This window comes from Podarcis bocagei, assembly GCF_964188305.1.
Source record: "Podarcis bocagei genome assembly, chromosome: 1".
NCBI lineage: Eukaryota > Metazoa > Chordata > Lepidosauria > Squamata > Lacertidae > Podarcis > Podarcis bocagei.
In genome coordinates this window covers 5,332,415-5,350,078 of record NC_138125.1, presented here as the reverse complement: position 1 = coordinate 5,350,078, position 17,664 = coordinate 5,332,415, and the positions used below count along the sequence as shown (strand labels likewise).

Here is a 17,664-nt window from a genome sequence, read left to right as displayed (position 1 = left end):
ACTCGGTTAATGGAGAGGCGATATATTTCCGTTCCAGCTGGCAGTGTCTGCCACAAGCTTCAAAACAGGCAAATGAAATACAGATTTGCAAAACGGAGAGGAAACTTTGGGGATTGTTTGGAGGGAAGAATGGAAATCTCTCCAATTCATGTATCTTATACAAGTTCATAAATTTGGGTTTCCAGTGCCAAAAGCTGATAGCTCTGCTCAAACCTACACATTTGTCTGTACAGTGGGCTTGCATTTTACATGATGGTTCAGTTCCGGGGGTCCGCGTGCAAATTGTGCAACGTCAGGAACCTCCGGGAACCCCCAGCTCACCTCGTGCCATGAGACAGAGGGCTGCTTACCAGGGTCTGGGAAGGTCAGACTAACCAGAGATGCTTCCAAAGTCCTTGGCCCCAGTAAGTGAGTAAAAGCTCCTGAATGAGGTGAGATGGGATTTATTTATTTCCCCCCACCCCCGTATAAACTGTCTTCTCTTTGGCGATCCCTCATAACCGAGTAAGATTGTCTTCCATAAACACGGTTTTAACAACGAGTCCATAAGTGACTGTGGAGGCCAATTCTGGATCTACACGTCCTTCCACAGTGGGGACATTGGTTTCTGGGCAGGAATTGATCACGGTGTGGATTTGCCAAGCGTGCCTTCCTCTTAGCATGTTTCTCCCTTGCGTCCTGAGTTTGAGTGTCTTCAAAGTCCATGACACCTTTGGAAAAGGCTATTCTCCAATTAGAGTGCTCGTAGGCCAGTGTTTCCCAGTTGTCAGTGTTTATGCTACATTTTTTTTTAGATTTGCCTTGAGATTCTTTAAACCTCTTTTGTTGACCACCAGCACTACACTTTCCATTCTTAAGTTCAGAATAGAGTAGTTTCTTTGGAAGACGATCATCAGGCATCCGCACAACATGACCAGTCCAACGAAGTTGATGTTGAAGAACCATTGCTTCAACACTGGTGATCTTTGCTTCTTCCAGTACACTGGTATTCGTTTGCCTGTCTTCCCAAGTGATGTGTAAAAATTTTCGGAGACACCGTTAATGGAATCTTTCGAGGAGTTGGAGATGGCGTTTATAAGTGGTCCATGTTTCACAAGCATGCAGTAAGGTTTGTGGTACAATAGTTTTGCAAACAAGCATTTTGGTTTGGTCCCAATCCTCAAACACTCTCCACTTCAATCAGGAGAAAACTGCACTCGCAGAGCTCAGGCGATGCTGGATTTCGCATAAATTGTGACCAGTAAGTGAAAGTGGTAGGAGAGGGAATGTTTCATTGCACATGTAGAAGTCCTCACGTCAATGAGATGATTTTGTTAGCTGCAACTCAAAGGGAATTATTTTCTTTTTAGGTTTTATTTTAAAGATTTGTTTATTTGGTTTTATGTAATGCAACAGACATCAACAAGACTGGGTCTCCCCCTTCCTTTCCCCTCCTGGCAGAACTCAAACATAACCCATCAAAATAAATGCATGCATTAGAAAAGGAAAACCACTTCCAAACGATATTTTGTATGGCTGGAAAGGAAAATGGTGGAATATTTGAAAAATTATTATAAGGAGCTCAAAACGTTAGCAGGATTAGAATAAATTTAGTAGTAGATTATAAACTGAGGGGGGGGAAACTGGAAAAGAAATAATAAGGAATAATTAGAATATGCAGCAGTAAAAGAAAGTTGAAAAGAACCATGGAAGGAGGGAATTCAGTGTTAAGTGTAGGGTTTGCTTTCTTTGATTTGTATGAATGTTGTAAAATTGAAAATGATAAATAAAATTTATTTATTTAAAAATCGTTCCATGCATTCCTAGGAATTATTTTTTAAAACCTCATTTCAGTCCCAGAACACAACTTAATGCCAGGCCACCTTCTGTAACCGTGACCAGAAGTGACTGGTCCCATCTGACATTTTTTCACATGTGGTGGGATTGTAAAATTATAAAGAAATATTGGGAAATGCAGAAGATGTTTAAAATAACCTTTGTTTTTAAAGAACCAGAAGCTTTCCTACTAGGTATTACAAGAGTGGACTTACCAAGATCCAAAAAAGAACTTATTTATATATGCAACTATGGCCGCACGCTGTAAGCACAACATTGGAAAGAAGAAAGTGTCCCAGCTAAAGAAGATTGGCAAGTCAAATTAATGGAATATGCTGAAATGGCAAAAATGACATGAAACTAAGAGGAAGAGGTGACAATGAATTTAATGGAAGATGTTTTGTTGTGCACCATATTTTTCGCTTTATAAGATGCACCAGACCATAAGACGCACCTAGTTTTTGGAGGAGGAAAACAAGAAAAAAAGTATTCTGAAGCTCAGAAGCCAGAACAGCAAGAGGGATCGCTGCGCAGCGAAAGCAGCAACCCTCTTGCTGTTGTGGCTTCTGGGATAGCTGCGCAGCCTGCATTCGCTCCATAAGACGCACACACATTTCCCCTTACTTTTTAGGAGGGGAAAAGTGTGTCTTATAGAGCAAAAAATACGGTATATACAGAAACATTGTACAGATGTTAACACATTAGCAGGATTTTAGGACTACTTTTAATTTTGTTATAAATAGGTAATTTAAATGGTTTTCAAACTTAACAATGGACATGCGGTATGTTGATAAATAATAAATAAATAAACCAAGGAAGGGAATAGGGGGAGGTCAATTTGTTTTGTTTTGCTATGAATTTGTATTTTTGGAATTTGTTTTTTGGAAAATTAATAAAATGTTATCAAAAAACCGAAACAGAAGTGACTGGTCCCATCAGTCCGCGCTCCCTTTATGGCCTCATCTCAACATCTTTGTGTGATCGTGGCTTTGCTCCCGGTCACGATTATCCGCCCTTTGCTTTAATTCATCCGGGATCTATCTGAACTTGATCGACTGCCCTGTCACTTCCTTGCCTGTGCACTTTTCACACCTCCACTCCCTCCATCTGTCTGAATCGAAGCTCTTATCTCCTTTAGGAAACAATGAGAATCTGCAATGGGACTTGTCAGCAGGCGCCAAAGTACAGTTACAATTGCCATTAGCAGACCTGGGCAGAGATCCAGGGGACTATTGGGTAAGCCCAGTGGGGTTTCCTGCTCCATCCTCTTAAATTAAGATGACGGAGATTGAACTCCAAGTCTCCTGCATGCAAAATGATTGCTCTATCACGGAGCTGTGCTTGGGGAGAACCTCTTAGCTTCAGAACTGATTTGCCATATAGCGTAAAAGACCACCATCCGTGGAGCAACAGCTTAAAGCAGCTCTCCACTACCTGTTGCTCTCCCAGTATTTTTAAATATACAGCGGTACCTCTGGATACGAACTGGATCTGTTCCGGAGCCCTGTTCGCATCCTGAAGCAAACGCAACCCACGTCTGCGCATGCACGGGTCGCTATTCACCACTTCCGCACATGTGCGTGACGTCATTTTGACTGCGCATGCGTGAGCGGCGAAACCTGGAAGTAATGCGTTCCGTTACTTCCGGGTCACCGCAGAGCGCAACCCAAATGCACTCAACCTGAAGCAACTTTAACCCGAGGTATGACTGTACAGCAGTGGCATAGCGTGGGTTGTCAGCACCCGGGGCAAGGCAAGTAATTTGCGCCCCCTAACCCGTGGATTTGCGCCCCCTAACCCGTGGATTTGTGCCCCCTAACCCTAACCCCCAGATGCTGCGCCCGGTGCGGCGGCCCCCCCTGCACCCCCCACGCTACGCCACTGCTGTACAATGGTGTCTTGGTTCTCAAACTTAATCCATTCCGGAAGTCTGTTCCCAAACCAAAGCATTCCAAAACCAAAGGCACGCTTTCCCATAGAAAGTCATGCAAAACGGATGAATCCGTTCCAGACTTTTAAAAACAACCCCTAAAACAGCAATTTAACATGAATTTTACTATCTAAGAAGACCGCCAATCCATAAAATGAAAGCAATAAACAATGTACTGCCGTCACACAATCAATCAGTAGCTGAACTGGGTTCCAGACAGTCACAAAAACAAAACAGAAAAGCCGCAAAAACGCAAAAGAAATAGCAAAACAGACAGACCTCAGCGTAACACTCAAATCGGAAGCGTGGCACTCAAAACGGAGCGTGTTCAGCTTCCGAAAAACGTGCTCAAACTGGAACACTTACTTCCGGGTTTGCAGTGTTTGGGTTCCAAGTTGTTTGAGTACCAAGGTGTTTGAGAACCAAGGTACCGCTGTATACTACAAGTTCCATCATCCCTGACTATTGGCAATGCTGGCTGGGGCTGATGGGAGCTGTGGTTCAAAACATCTAGAAGACAACAGATTGGGCAAGACTGAGCTAAAGCGTGAAGTGGCCACGTGTTAAATTCTACAGAGGACAGCTCTCTGTTTGGAAGGCTGTGCGCCAGTCCAAATCTGGTTTAAAGATGAAGAACTCTAAGGAGGAATAAATGTTAGGAGGGCTTGAAGTTCCTCAGAAACAGGAAATAGCTGGTCACCATTTTGCTCCACACTATGGTAAGATAAAGACTTAAACCATGTCAATTTAAAAAAGAATCTTTTAAGTTTTTCTCCTATGTTAAATCAATTGAATGGCCCACTAAACCCCCTGTTCTACAGATAAGCATGTGGAAAGGCTTTATTGAGAAATGAATTGACTTGCCTATTTTTCTTTTAAAAAATATATGTGATAGTTAAATGCTGTGTTGTATTCTCAGTTATTTCAAATTTTCCTTCCCCATCCCCCTCCCCCTGTTTCTGCATGCATTTGCATTGGTTATGCTTATCACTTTTGCTGTATTTTGTATGTTATATATTATATATAATATTATATATATATATGTGTGTGTGTGTGTGTGTGTGTGTGTGTGTGTGTAAAGGGACCCCTGACCATTAGGTCCAGTTGTGGCCGACTCTGGGGTTGCGGCGCTCATCTCGCTTTATTGGCCGAGGGAGCCGGCGTACAGCTTCCGGGTCATGTGGCCAGCATGACGAAGCCGCTTCTGGCGAACCAGAGCAGCGCACGGAAACATACATACACACACACACACACACACACATATATATATATATATATATATATATATATATATATATATATATACACACTGTAAACTACTTTAAGGTTTTATTACATTCAAGCAGAGCTATGGGTGGCTACTGGAGAGATGCGGGTGGTGCTGTGGTCTAAACCACTGAGCCTAGGGTGTCCCGATCGGAAGGTCGGTGGTTCGAATCCCTGCAACAGAGTGAGCTCCCGTTGCTCAGTCCCTGCTGCTGCCAACCTAGCAGTTTGAAAGAACACCAAAAAGTGCAATTAGATAAATTGGTACCGCTCCGGTGGGAAGGTAAACGGCGTTTCCGTGCGCTGCTCTGGTTCGCCTGAAGCAACTTAGTCATGCTGGCCACATGATCCGGAAAAACTGTCAGTAAAGCGGCCAGTAAAGGGTAAAGGGATTCCTGACCATTAGGTCCAGTCGTGGCCAACTCTAGGGCTGCGGTGCTCATCTCGCTTTATTGGCCAAGGGAGCTGGCGTGCAGCTTCTGGATCATGTGGCCGGCATGATTAAGCCGCTTCTGGTGAACCAGAGCAGCACATGGAAACGCCGTTTACCTTCCCGCTGAAGCGGTACCTATTTATCCACTTGCACTTTGACGTGCTTTTGAACTGCTAGGTTGGCAGGAGCAGGGACCGAGCAACGGGAGCTCACCCCGTCGCAGGGATTCAAACCGCCAACCTTCTGATCGGCAAGTCCTAGGCTCTGTGGTTTAACCCACAGCGCCACCCGCTACCTTTCTATCGGTGGCTGGCCAGAATGGTTCTGCTCTTCTTCCACAGTTGGAGGCAGTGGTGCTTCTGAATGCCAGTTCCTGGAAACCACAGGAGGAGACAGGACTCTTGGGCTCAAGTCCTCCTTTACAGGCTTTCAACAAGCATCTGGTTGGCAACTGTGACAACAACATGCTATGTGGGCCACTGGGCTGCTCCAGCAAGCTCTTAGGTTTTTCGGTGTTGTATCCAAAGGGGTGAGAGGAGCCACTCCAGTCGGAAACAGCGGTTTCAGCTCTCTGCAAACTTCTGGAGAGGTTTGCAGTTCATCGCCTGCAGTCAAGAACGCCTTTGTTGCAAAGGCAGGAAGAGAGCAGATCCCCATATGTTTGCCTTGATGAATGGGCATGGTAATTTGCTCGGTGTAGCAGAAAACGCCGCACTTTCCCATTCCTGTCTCCCTTTACGACTTGCACATCCTCCGAGGACGTGGCCAAGGTCAGGTGTGCGATGGTGAGAGACTGGGAGGCTTCACAAGTACAGCACCACGCAGAAACTGGATGGGAAATAAACTGCTTGCAGTCAAGGATGCCACAGATCTTTTAGGAACACAGTGCAGAAGCTGACCTCTTAATTCAAGGGCCAAGTAATCCTCAGATCAGAATATGGAACATTTAGCATTTTGGATTCCACCACACAATTCTAGGGATTCTTCATAGAATTGCAGAGCTGCAAGGGATGCCCAAGTGTTATTTACTCCAACCCCTTGCAATCTAATTGTGCTGGGCCTGGGGTAACCGCGGTCCAGGACCGGGCCAGAGGTTCCGCTAGGAGTCAGTCCAACAGAGCCAGTGCAGGACGCGAGGCAGGAAACCAGGCAAGGACAGGTACAGGATCTCAGGCAGGATCTGGCATACAGCAATGTTGCTCCCACAACCTGGGACAGGGTCCAACAGCCTTTTATCTTTGTCGGGGTAGCGGCTGGTCCTCATCCCCCAGAGACTCATCCCCCTGTTTCAGCCGAAGGCGAGCTCTCCTCCTGCGAGTACTCAGGTCTCTCCTTCTCTCAGACCTTAGTCTCTGCAGCTCAGGAGACGTCGGTGGGTTACTAGACCCAGGGGTCGCCTCAGCCTCCCCTGACCCAGGGGACAGCCTCCCCTGACAGTGGAGCAGCTGTAAGCGATGGCCCAGCTGGAGGCAAGGAGGTCATCCCCGCATCTGGAGCCAGGGCAGGCTCAGGCCCCTGACTCGGCCCAGCTGGTGTTTGCTGCAGGGGAACCTGTGCAGACTGGGACTCTTCAGGATCAGGCCCCAGACTTGGTTCAGACGCCGCCAGAGGCAAAGGATCCAGTGCAGACTGAGACTCCTCTGGGTCTGAGCCCGAGTCCCAGGCCATCACACTAATGAATCTTTGTTTAAAAACCTCCAATGAAGGAGAGTCCACCACCTTCCAAGGAGGTCCATTCCAGCTTTTACCATCAGAAAGTTCTTCCTAACGTTTAGCTGGACTCTCCTTTCTTGTCATTTGAGTTCATGAGATCCTACCCTCCAGAGCAGCTGAAAACATGCTTGCTTTGGATATTTGAAGGTGACCATCATAGCATCTCTCAGTCTTCTCCAAGCTCATCCCCAACTCCCTCAACCATTCCTCATAAGGCTTGGTCTCTAGACCATTTACCATCCTGGTCGCCTTCCTCTGCATACGTTCACGTTGGGATGTTGTTGTTGTTTAGTCATTTAGTCGTGTCTGACTCTTCTTGCCCCCTGGACCAGAGCACGCCAGGCACTCCTGTCTTCCACTGCCTCCTGCAGTTTGGTCAAACTCATGGTGGTAGCTTCGAGAACACTGTCCCACCATCTCATCCTCTGTCGTCCCCTTCTCCTTGTGCCCTCCATCTTTCCCAACATCAGGGTCTTTTCCAGGGAGTCTTCTCTTCTCATGAGGTGGCCAAAGTCTTGGAGCCTCAGCCTCACAATCTGTCCTTCCAGTGAGAACTCACACGTTGGGATACAGTCATGTAAACCTACTATATCAAGGGGTTACCTCTATAGAATGCTTTGTGTGGCTTAATCCAGCCCTGAATGCCCAGGTGTGCCAAGAACGGTCAATGCTCATCTGCCTTGTTGGCAGATGGCAGGGAAATGTCTTGGGTAACCACCTTCAGAGCTCATCCTTTGTGTTTGCCAGGTGACTGGGTCAAGACAGACAGGTTTGGACTTCGCAAGAGCGCGTGAGTCATGTTGTGTCATCTTCTAACCAGGTAATGAATGCCTCTTTTTTTAGGATCACTAAGGCAAGACGGAACCTGCTCTCTAGCAGACAAAACAGCGTGCAGGGTGGTTTTATTGCCCTGGGTAGTAAACTGGCTTGGCTCTCTGAGGATGCTCTTGCAATGGAACCCAACCCATGCAGTCAAGTCCTAGTTGCTATCAGCAGATGCCTCCGGTGACAGCCGTATGCTGTGGCTTTCATCAAGATGACATCTAGCCCATCATCCTGTTCTCTCAGGGGCCAAGCAGATACCCCTGGGAAGCCTTCAAGTAGGACCAAGTGTCAGGGACTGGACTGGTATTGATTTAGAACAGTGGTTTGCAGAAGGGCATAGTCCAGAGGGGAAAAGCTGGGAAATACTGGGTGAGGGACAGCTAGAAAAGGAAACGGCAGTAGAGAGACAGCTGGAAGATTCAGTGTCCTTGGACTGCACTCCTGAATCCCCCCCCCTTTCACCGAAGACTAGATGGGCTTGGAAAGTGATAGAACAGAAAGTGCAACAGCAACAAGCTCAGACTGCCCGATGTAGGAGTGACATAGATTAATGGGGACGGAGGGGGTAAACCTTTATTAGGAGCACCACCATTTTTAGAGAGAGAGATGCATTCCTTTGTCTCTCGCCGTGATTATTAAAGAACTCATCTGGTAAGAAAGCTCCTTTCATTTGATCTGCTTATTTACTGCCCCCAGGGGAAGGATCTGATCCCCCGAAACCTGACACCAAGTCACACAAGGATCTTTGCAGAGCTCCAAGCCATATTGGATTGTGTGATGACTATCAACTTGAAGGAGAATTAGACAAATTCACGAAGATTAAGGCTCTTGATGGCTATTTACCATGATGTCTATGCTGTGCCTCATAGGAGCCAACTCCTAGGGGCCGAGGTTGGGGTCTGGGGGGCCACAAAGTTGACGACCATTGCCATTCAAATGGGAAGGGTGTGCTGCATCTTATGATTGATTATGTGGGTTGGGGCTTACCTAGGCCCCCCAATCTTTTATTCAAGTTGGGCCCCCTGCTGTGCCTCCACAGTTGGAGGCAGAAACACTTCTGAATACCAGTTGCCAGAAACCACAGGAGGGGAAAGGGTTCGAATTCTGCTTGCATGCTTCCCAGAGGTATCTGGCTGGCCACTGTGAGAAGGCCTCTCCTCCTCCCAGAGGGGAGGGGTTGTGAGCGGGAGCAGCTTCCAGCAGCAGCAGGGAGGCGTATTCTACTCCCTGCTCCTGATTGCTTCTGCTGCCACGGCCAAGCCTTTCAGCCGACCAATAGGGCCGGCTGGTGGGTGGGGCTAGCCACATTTAAACAGCCATGGCAGTGCTCGGTTTCCAGTCGGTTCCTGTTTGCATCATATCTCCCTCCCTCCCTTTTAGGTCAGCTTCCTCTACATATTGACCTTGCTAAGGACTTCCGTTGGTTGCCTTGGTTGCTCAAGGGACCTGGTAGGACTTTTTATCCATTTGGCAAATTGGCACCAGCCTCTTGGTTTTTTCGCCTACCTCGTAGCAATTCATCACAACTTTCTGGTATTGGCGGTTAGGCATTGGAATAGCTGTGCTGTGTTGGGGGATTGGGTATGGGCCATCATCTACCCCTCCTCTTTTGGGTATTCCATTAAGGAATCCGGCTGTCGTGGATCATGTCCAATGCCCTGCTGGTGGCTAGGGCCATGGCACGACCCCCGGTGATGTCATGGGGAAGCTTCCAGTTGTATTTGCATCAACAAGCTCCTCCCATTGGTTGTTAACCCTGATATGACTCCCGGCTGTGCGGGGTGGAGTCTGGTATTGCTGTTTCATCCAATGCCTAAGCCAAAATAATAATAATAATAATAATAATAATAATAATAATAATAATAATAATAATTTATTATTTATACCCCACCCATCTGGCTGGGCCTCCCCAGGCACTCTGGGCGGCTTCCATAGAAACCAAAAATACAGTAAAATATCACACATTAAAAACTTCCCTGAACAGGGCTGCCTTAAGATGTCTTCTGAATGTCAGGTAGTTGTTTATCGCTTTGACATCTGCTGGAAGCGCGTTCCACAGGGCGGGTGCCACTACCGAAAAGGCCCTCTGCCTGGTTCCCTGTAGCTTTGCTTCTCGCAATGAGGGAACCGCCAGAAGGCCCTCGGAGCTGGACCTCAGTGTCCGGGCAGAATGATGGAGGTGGAGACGCTCCTTCAGATATACTGGACCGAGGCCGTTTAGGGCTTTAAAGGTCAGCACCAACACTTTGAATCGTGCTCGGAATACTACTCACATGCTGTAACCAATAAAGGTTGTGGCCTAATTTTGCCCATTAACCTAAAATAATGTGTCTGTGTGTGTTATTTATAATCCTATGCAGGTGGCGGGTCCTTGACTCACAACAGGACACTTGTCCTGGATCCAGCAGGCTTGTCTTATGTTCTTATGCTCCCCTTGTAACCACAATGGCTATATTCAAGGCCGTATGCTTCCAAATCCCAGCTGCCAAGAATTGCAAGTGAAGGGAATGCTCTTGCGCACAGGTCCTGCTTCCAAGTTCCCCGTCTGGTTGGCCACTGTGAAATCGGGATTCTGGACTAGATGAGACCTTGGCCTGATTCAGCAGCCGGGGTTTCTTAAGTTCTCAAATCACCTCCTCACTCATTGCTCCACTTCAAGATAAACAGCCACGAGCAAACAGAAGAGCTTTCGGGCCTTGCATCAATTTCCAGGCAAACCATGTAATCTCGCAAGTAACTGCTAGTCATACCGTATATCTATCATTGGGCTCTCAATGACTGGTTGTATTTCTCAAAATTATGCTCTGGTGGAGAGTTTTCGGCTGTCAACAAACCAGCTGTGTTTACTGATTTCACCACAATGATGCCATTGCAGGTCCCACCCATCCACCCTCAATGTTGTGATAAGGATGCCCTGCTGGGTGTTGATTTTAGGACTCTTCAATGGTGCTTTTAGGACTCTAGGTGCTCTTCAATGGGGGCAGGGAATGAAGGCTTCTCCCCCTTTGAAAAGGACTTTGACAAACCACCTCAATTAACTTTCTTGGATGAGCAGCTGCAGCACCCAAGCTGAGCATTTCTTCTTCTTCACCATCATCATCATCATCATCATTTATTCTTTATACCCTGCCCATCTGGCCGGGCCTCCCCAGCCACTCTGGGCGGCTTCCAACAAAATTTTAAAATACAGTAATGCATCAAACATTAAAAGCTTCCCTAAACAGGGCTGCCTTCAGATGTCTTCTAAAAGTCTGGTAGTTGTTGTTCTCTTTGACATCTGGTGGGAGGGTGTTCCACAGGGCGGGCGCCACCACCAAGAAGGCCCTCTGCCTGGTTCCCTGTAACTTGGCTTCTTGCAGGGAGGGAATCACCAGAAGGCCCTCGGCGCTGGACCTCAGTGTCCGGGCAGAATGATGGGGTGGAGACGCTCCTTCACTACCTTTCCATTGCAAACCATTTCTTTCTTTCTTTTAAAAGGATTGGATTTCTGTTACGTAATGACGAATATATAACATCCCCCAACCATCGAACCATACAAGAAGAAGAAGAAGAGGAGTTTGGACTTGATATTATTGTAAACAAAATCTGCCCTTCTTCCCTTATGGGGTATCCAAGAGCCCGTATAGAGTCCTTAAGTGGGTTCCCTATTGGTATAAGAAAATAAAAGGGGCCAACCAGAGAATATTGAGAAGCAAAGCAGCTAGTAAGCCTGATCTTTGTTGATCTGTTGCAACAGGGTGCTCCCCTCACACGCAGGAAAGGAGGAGGACCCAGAACCAAGGTGTGCCTCCCTTATATAGACATTTTAAATTCCTTGCCCTGGAGCTCAAGACCACCCCTCCATACATCATACATACATCACAGAAGGGGTGTAATCCAAGACCAAAGCCCACAAACATCATACCTGCATCACAGAAAAGGTGGTCTACAACAGAAATTTGAATGTTGTTGTTTTTCCTGTCTGCCAGGTTATCTGATAATGCCTTATCTGATTGCCTTTTCCGATAGTCTGCCCATTCCTTTGAAATGGTGATTACCCAATTCCTGAGACAATGGGACGGTTCCCTCACCCCCTCTCTCCTTGCAGAGAAAACATTTGGTCAGTTTGGGAGTCCAAATGGTTTCAGGACTGTCTTCCTGTGTTGCTTCAGACATGTGGTTTATATATTTATGTACATGTTTGCTTGGTACATTTATGAACATTTATTATATATCTAAGACCTTAAAATTCTCATTACACCTCAAACCATACAAGAAGAAGAAAAAGAAGAAGTGTTTGGACTTGATATCCCGCTTTATCACTACCCGAAGGAGTCTCAAAGCAACTAACAATCTCCTTTCCCTTCCTCCCCCACAACAAACACTCTATGGGGCTGAGAGACTTCAAAGAAGTGTGACTGGCCCAAGGTCACCCAGCAGCTGCATGTGGAGGAGCGGGGAAGTGAACCCGGTTCACCAGATTACGAGTCCACCACTCTTAAAAACTACACCATGCTACAAACTACCCAAATGTCCAGCATAGAGGTTCTTGGGGAACAGTACAAAAGTTGCTCTATCCATCACAGGCAGACATTCCCAGAGAAGAACATATAAGAAAAGCCTGCTGGATGAGGCCAATGGGCCATCTAGTCCAGGATCCTGTTTTCACAGTGGTCTATTCTGCCTTGGCCAGAACTCACCTGGAGTCCTGTGCCTGGTTCTGCGCACCACAGTTTAGGAAGGATATCGACAAGCTGGAACATCTGCAAGGAGGGCGACCAAGATGTTCAGGGTTCTGGAAACCAAATCTTATGAGGAGTGGTTGAAGGAGCTGGGTTTGCTGTATGGAAGTGAGAGCTGGACCATAAAGAAGGCTGATTGCCAAAGAATTTATGCTTTTGAGTTATGGTGTTGGAGGAGACTCTTGAGAGTCCCATGGACTGCAAGAAGATCCAACCTATCCATTCTTAAGGAAATCAGCCCTGAGTGCTCCCTGGAAGGACAGATCCTGAAGCTGAGGCTCCAATACTTTGGCCACATCATGAGAAGAGAAGTCTCCCTGGAAAAGACCCTGATGTTGGGCAAGATGATTGATTGATTGATATTTATTACGGCCATTGGCCCGTCACACGACAGTTTCCCACCAACATATATATATACTTAAACCTCCAAATTTAAAACAGCTAAAAACTTACAAAAACAGACAAGAACCAAAGCAAAATAAGCAAAAGACCAACAGCATACATTACAATAAATTTGCAACATAAACATCACCCTCTACTCATAAATTAATAAAAGACATCAGTGGTGATATCACCTGGTTACATCCTAAAACATATATCATGGTTTAAAAGGGTTATCCGAGCCGCACAGGAGTCCGTTTTTCTTCTTTAGGGATAGGGCGCTGATCAAAAATCTGGCAACTGTGAGTGATCTTAGGGGGTCTTCATCATTTAGTAGATATCTCAATTTGGCTTCATTCGAATCATCGGCGATTCCCTTTAGATATGGATCAAGAAACTTGCTCCTGGCCAATGAGTGAGAAGCACAATCAAAGATTATGTGATGCAACGATTCCGGTGCCCCACGGGCAAGATGGGGGGCACAAGGAGAAGGGGATGACAGAGGACGAGATGGTGGGACAGTGTTCTCGAAGCTACGAACATGAGTTTGACCAAATTGTGGGAGGCAGTGGAAGACAGGGGTGCCTGGCGTGCTCTGGTCCAGGGGGTCACCAAGAGTTGGACATGACTAAATGACTAAACAACAACAACAGAGAAGACTGAGAGGTGATATGAGAGCCACCTTCAAATATCTGACAGTATGAGTTGTTCAGCAGGGGAATGTTGAACAAGCTGGCTTGACACTCCCGCTGTTGGCATCAGAGGCTCCACAGCCACAGATACAAGACAACACAGTACAAAGAGAGCTTCCAGCCAGGGATCACCTCCAGAAGAAGGTGCCTGGGAGAAGCAGGTGTTTTATCGGACAGGAAATGTTCTGTCAACTCGCTTCCGATGAGGAAGAGGGCACTTCAGAAGTGTGAGTCCTCCTCTGCAACACAGGATGCTTCTCTCCTGAAATATGTAAACCAACTTAATTGTGATGGCCTGAGATTCGGACTCGGAGGCTGAACCTGACGGATCCCAGCCTGCACAGGAGTCCCCGCCTCCAGAACCAGCTGAGCGGGTTCTGGGGCCTGAGCCTGAAGGGTCCTCACCTGTGCTGGATCCTCAGGTGCAGGCACCAGCTGAGTCTGCTCTGGCCCCTGAGGTGATGGAGGACCCATTGCCTGCAGGTGCTCCACTCTCAGCCCCATCAGGGGAAGCTGAGGTTGCCTCTGGGTCCGGTAACCCTCCAGCTTCTCCTGAGCTGCAGAGGCTCAGGGCAGAGAGGCGGAGGGAACTAAGTTCCCGCAGGAGGAGTGCTCGCCTCCAGGCCAGGAGAGGCGAGGCACCAGAGGATCGGGGCTGCCCTGTGCCTCGGGGCAGATAAAAGCCGGCCAGCCCCAGTCCCAAGTTGTGGGAGCAACATTGTTGGTAGCCTGTTCCTGCCTGAACCCTGTCCTGCTCTTCTGCCAGAGTTCCTGACCTCACCCGACTCCCTGCTTGCAAGCCTGTTCCTGACTTCACCCGACTCCCTGCCCTGCACCCAGCTTCAGCTACTACGGACTGCCTCCACATTGCACCTTTGACCATGGACCGCACTTGGACCTCGCCTCTCAGGTAACCCACGGGACCAGCACATTAATGCATCTGGCCACCCTTTGGAGGTCAAAATATCAGTGCTCCAGTCCTTATCACCCAGAGTGATGATTCAGGTTATTCACACTCGCCTGCCATGTCTGGACTTAGCAGCAGTCAGGCATGCAAGTTCTTATCAGGCAGATGCTTCCAGACTCTTCCTCTCAAACGATCCTGTCTGCATCTGCTTTGGGACCGCAGAGCAGGATGAAAGCCTCCTCTGGGACTCCTGCTATCAGCCAAGTGGAGGGCAGAGGTTGCCCTGAGGCTGAAAGCCCCTCTGCCTTCCCGAATGAATATCAAGGCAAGGGGAGACCAGCCTGGTCAGATCCATCAGTCAGAGATCTCACTAGATTCCCCTCACCAGATTCCCTCCTTGCATTGTGTTCCCAGTTAGGAATGTGTCACTGGAATTGTGTGGCGAGTTCCTGCCCCCCCCCCCATGTAGAAATAAAGACACATGACACAATTATTAAGGTTAATGGGCTAAAAAAGGCCACAGCTTTATTGGTTACAGGTGATTGGTTACAGGTATTGGCTTAGGCATTGGTCCTAACCAACTATATCCGACTCCAGCCCATCCGCTGGAAGTCCGGGAAGGGTTAACCACCAGTAGGGGGAGTCCTGCTGATGCACATCAACTAGGAACTCCCCCGGGGTCACCGATAGGGGGCGTGCCTTAGGCCCTCACCTCCCTAGGCTTTGGACAGGGCCACGCCCCCCAGAATCCTTTACCGGACTACCCTTCAATATGTGGGGCAGGTGATGATGCTTCCTCCCCTCTTCCAACTACAGAACAAGACCAATGCCTAACCGCCAATACCCAGAAAGTTGTGACGATTTGCTATGAGGTAGGCGAAAACCAAGTGGCTGGTGCCAGTTTGCCAAGTGGAAAAATTCCTACCAGGCCCCTCAACGGCGACCAAACAAGGTCCATAGCAAGGTCAAAGGAAGCAAATCCTTTTTTTTAATAATATAATTTTATTTTCAATGCAAAATTACAACAAAAATTACAAACGTTGAATCCAAAATAAAACTATACAAACAAGAAACACAAAACACAAAAAAGGAGAGAGAAAAAGCACCCATCTACAAATAAAACAATATCTTCATTCTAATCTAGTCATTACATACGCGCGTGTGCAGACGCAGCGAATCGTGACCCGCGCACCCGCAGATGCGGGTTGCGTTCTGCTCATGATGCGAACGGGGCTCCAGAACGGATCCCGTTCGCATCCAGAGGTACCACTGTATTTGCAAAGTAGGAGATGACTACAATTAAATCCAGAGCCCCCTAGTGGCTAAACTATGTTGGTGACGTTATCCCCATGCTGCTCCACAGTGGGGTAGGCGTTTGTTTTTATTTCCAACAGAGCTTTTCCCCTTTCTTTCTTTCTTTCTTTCTTTCTTTCTTTCTTTCTTTCCTTACTTCCTTCCTTCCTTTCTTTTTGTTTTTTGGTTTTTTGCTCTGGTCGTGTTCAGAAACATTTGCAAACAAGAAGGGACAAGTCAGGCGAAGGGGAAATGAATTGCAACATGCTTTTATAAAGAATTTACAGCTCTGGTTTGAGCGTGGAAAAAAGAGAGAAGCAGAATGTGGAAACTTTCGTCCCTTGAACGATTCCCCTCCTTTTCAAAAGCCACTTGTGTTTGCAAATGCTGAAAGCTTCTTATCGGCATGGAAGGTTTAAACATTAATAAGAAACACAGAGACTGCTTTACAGTTTCCTAACCTTTTGAACTTTCCCCAAAAGCCGCAGCAGCACTTGGTGGTGTGCCCGGTCATTGTTTCTCTCTTAAAATACAGTATAACATTTCTATGCTGTGGCTTTGTTGAATTTCATAGAATCGAAGAATTGTGCAAGATGTAGGAATGTATTTTGGCCTATGTGGGACTCGAATCCACAGCCCTGAGATAAAGAGTCTCATGCTCTGCTGACTGAACCATTGATCATTTTGATGAATGATTTCTGATATTTTATGACGTTTTTCTGATTTTCTGAATTCTGATGACTGTATTGAATCCTGGTGAATTCATCATTTTGAATGAATTTGCTGTTATTTGCTTTATGTATGCGCTGTTGTGTTTGATAGTTGTAGCGATTGTACTGTCTGTTCTTTTTTTTAATGCTACTGCAATCGTTGTGAGCCGCTTTGAGTTTGGCATTTGTCACTGGAAAAGTGGGATGCAAGCATTCAATCAAATCAAGTCTGTTTCCACTGAATTAATTTCCATTGAACTGCCTCAATGGTCTGTCATGGATTACATATGTAGAACTTGGGCAGTGCCAGATTTACATATAAGCTAAACAAGCTGTACCTTAGGGCCCCACTCTCTTGGGGGCCCCCCCAAAAATTAAAGGAAAAGAACAACCTGGATGTACATTTCCAAAATATAATATAAAAAACAAATAAAATAAAACCTACATACAGCAACAGTGTTTTGTGTTGTGTAGGCTCCTATGATGTAAGTCATGGATCCCGCCTGCTAGCCTGCTCCCTCAAATATCACTGGTTTGCTCATTTCTATATATAGGGTGCCTACATTCTGCATGGACTGGTTGCATGCCAACATGGGCAAATGGATTTAGATACCTATTAGGTCCATAAATTACCATATAGCATATATTCAACACAAAAAACAGCAACAATTTGTTATTGACAGCTGGACATATAAAGGACCCCATTACCTTCAGTAGCTTAGGGCCTCATCGAACCTAAATCCAGCCCTGGCTCTCCTGCTTTTGAATTATGGTGCTGGAGGAGACTCTTGAGAGTCCCATGGCCTGCGAAAACATCCAACCTCTCCATTCTAAAGGAAATCAGCCCTGAGTGCTCACTGCAAGGACAGATCCTGTAGCTGAGGCTCCAATACTTTGGCCACCTCATGAGAAGAGAAGACTCCCTGGAAAAGACCCTGATGTTGGGAAAGATGGAGGGCACAAGGAGAAGGGGACGAC

At 46.9% G+C, this 17,664-nt stretch overlaps 1 long non-coding RNA gene across 1 annotated transcript in view; it reads left to right on the top strand.

Moving 5' to 3' along the window:
- Positions 1-2,369: 2,369 nt before the first annotated feature.
- The window catches only part of LOC308587544, a 187,879-nt gene continuing 172,584 nt past the window's right edge, over positions 2,370-17,664 (top strand). Inside the window, exon 1 of the long non-coding RNA XR_014008430.1 lies at positions 2,370-2,499. This is a non-coding gene — a long non-coding RNA (uncharacterized lncRNA). The remainder of the gene's footprint in view (positions 2,500-17,664) is intronic.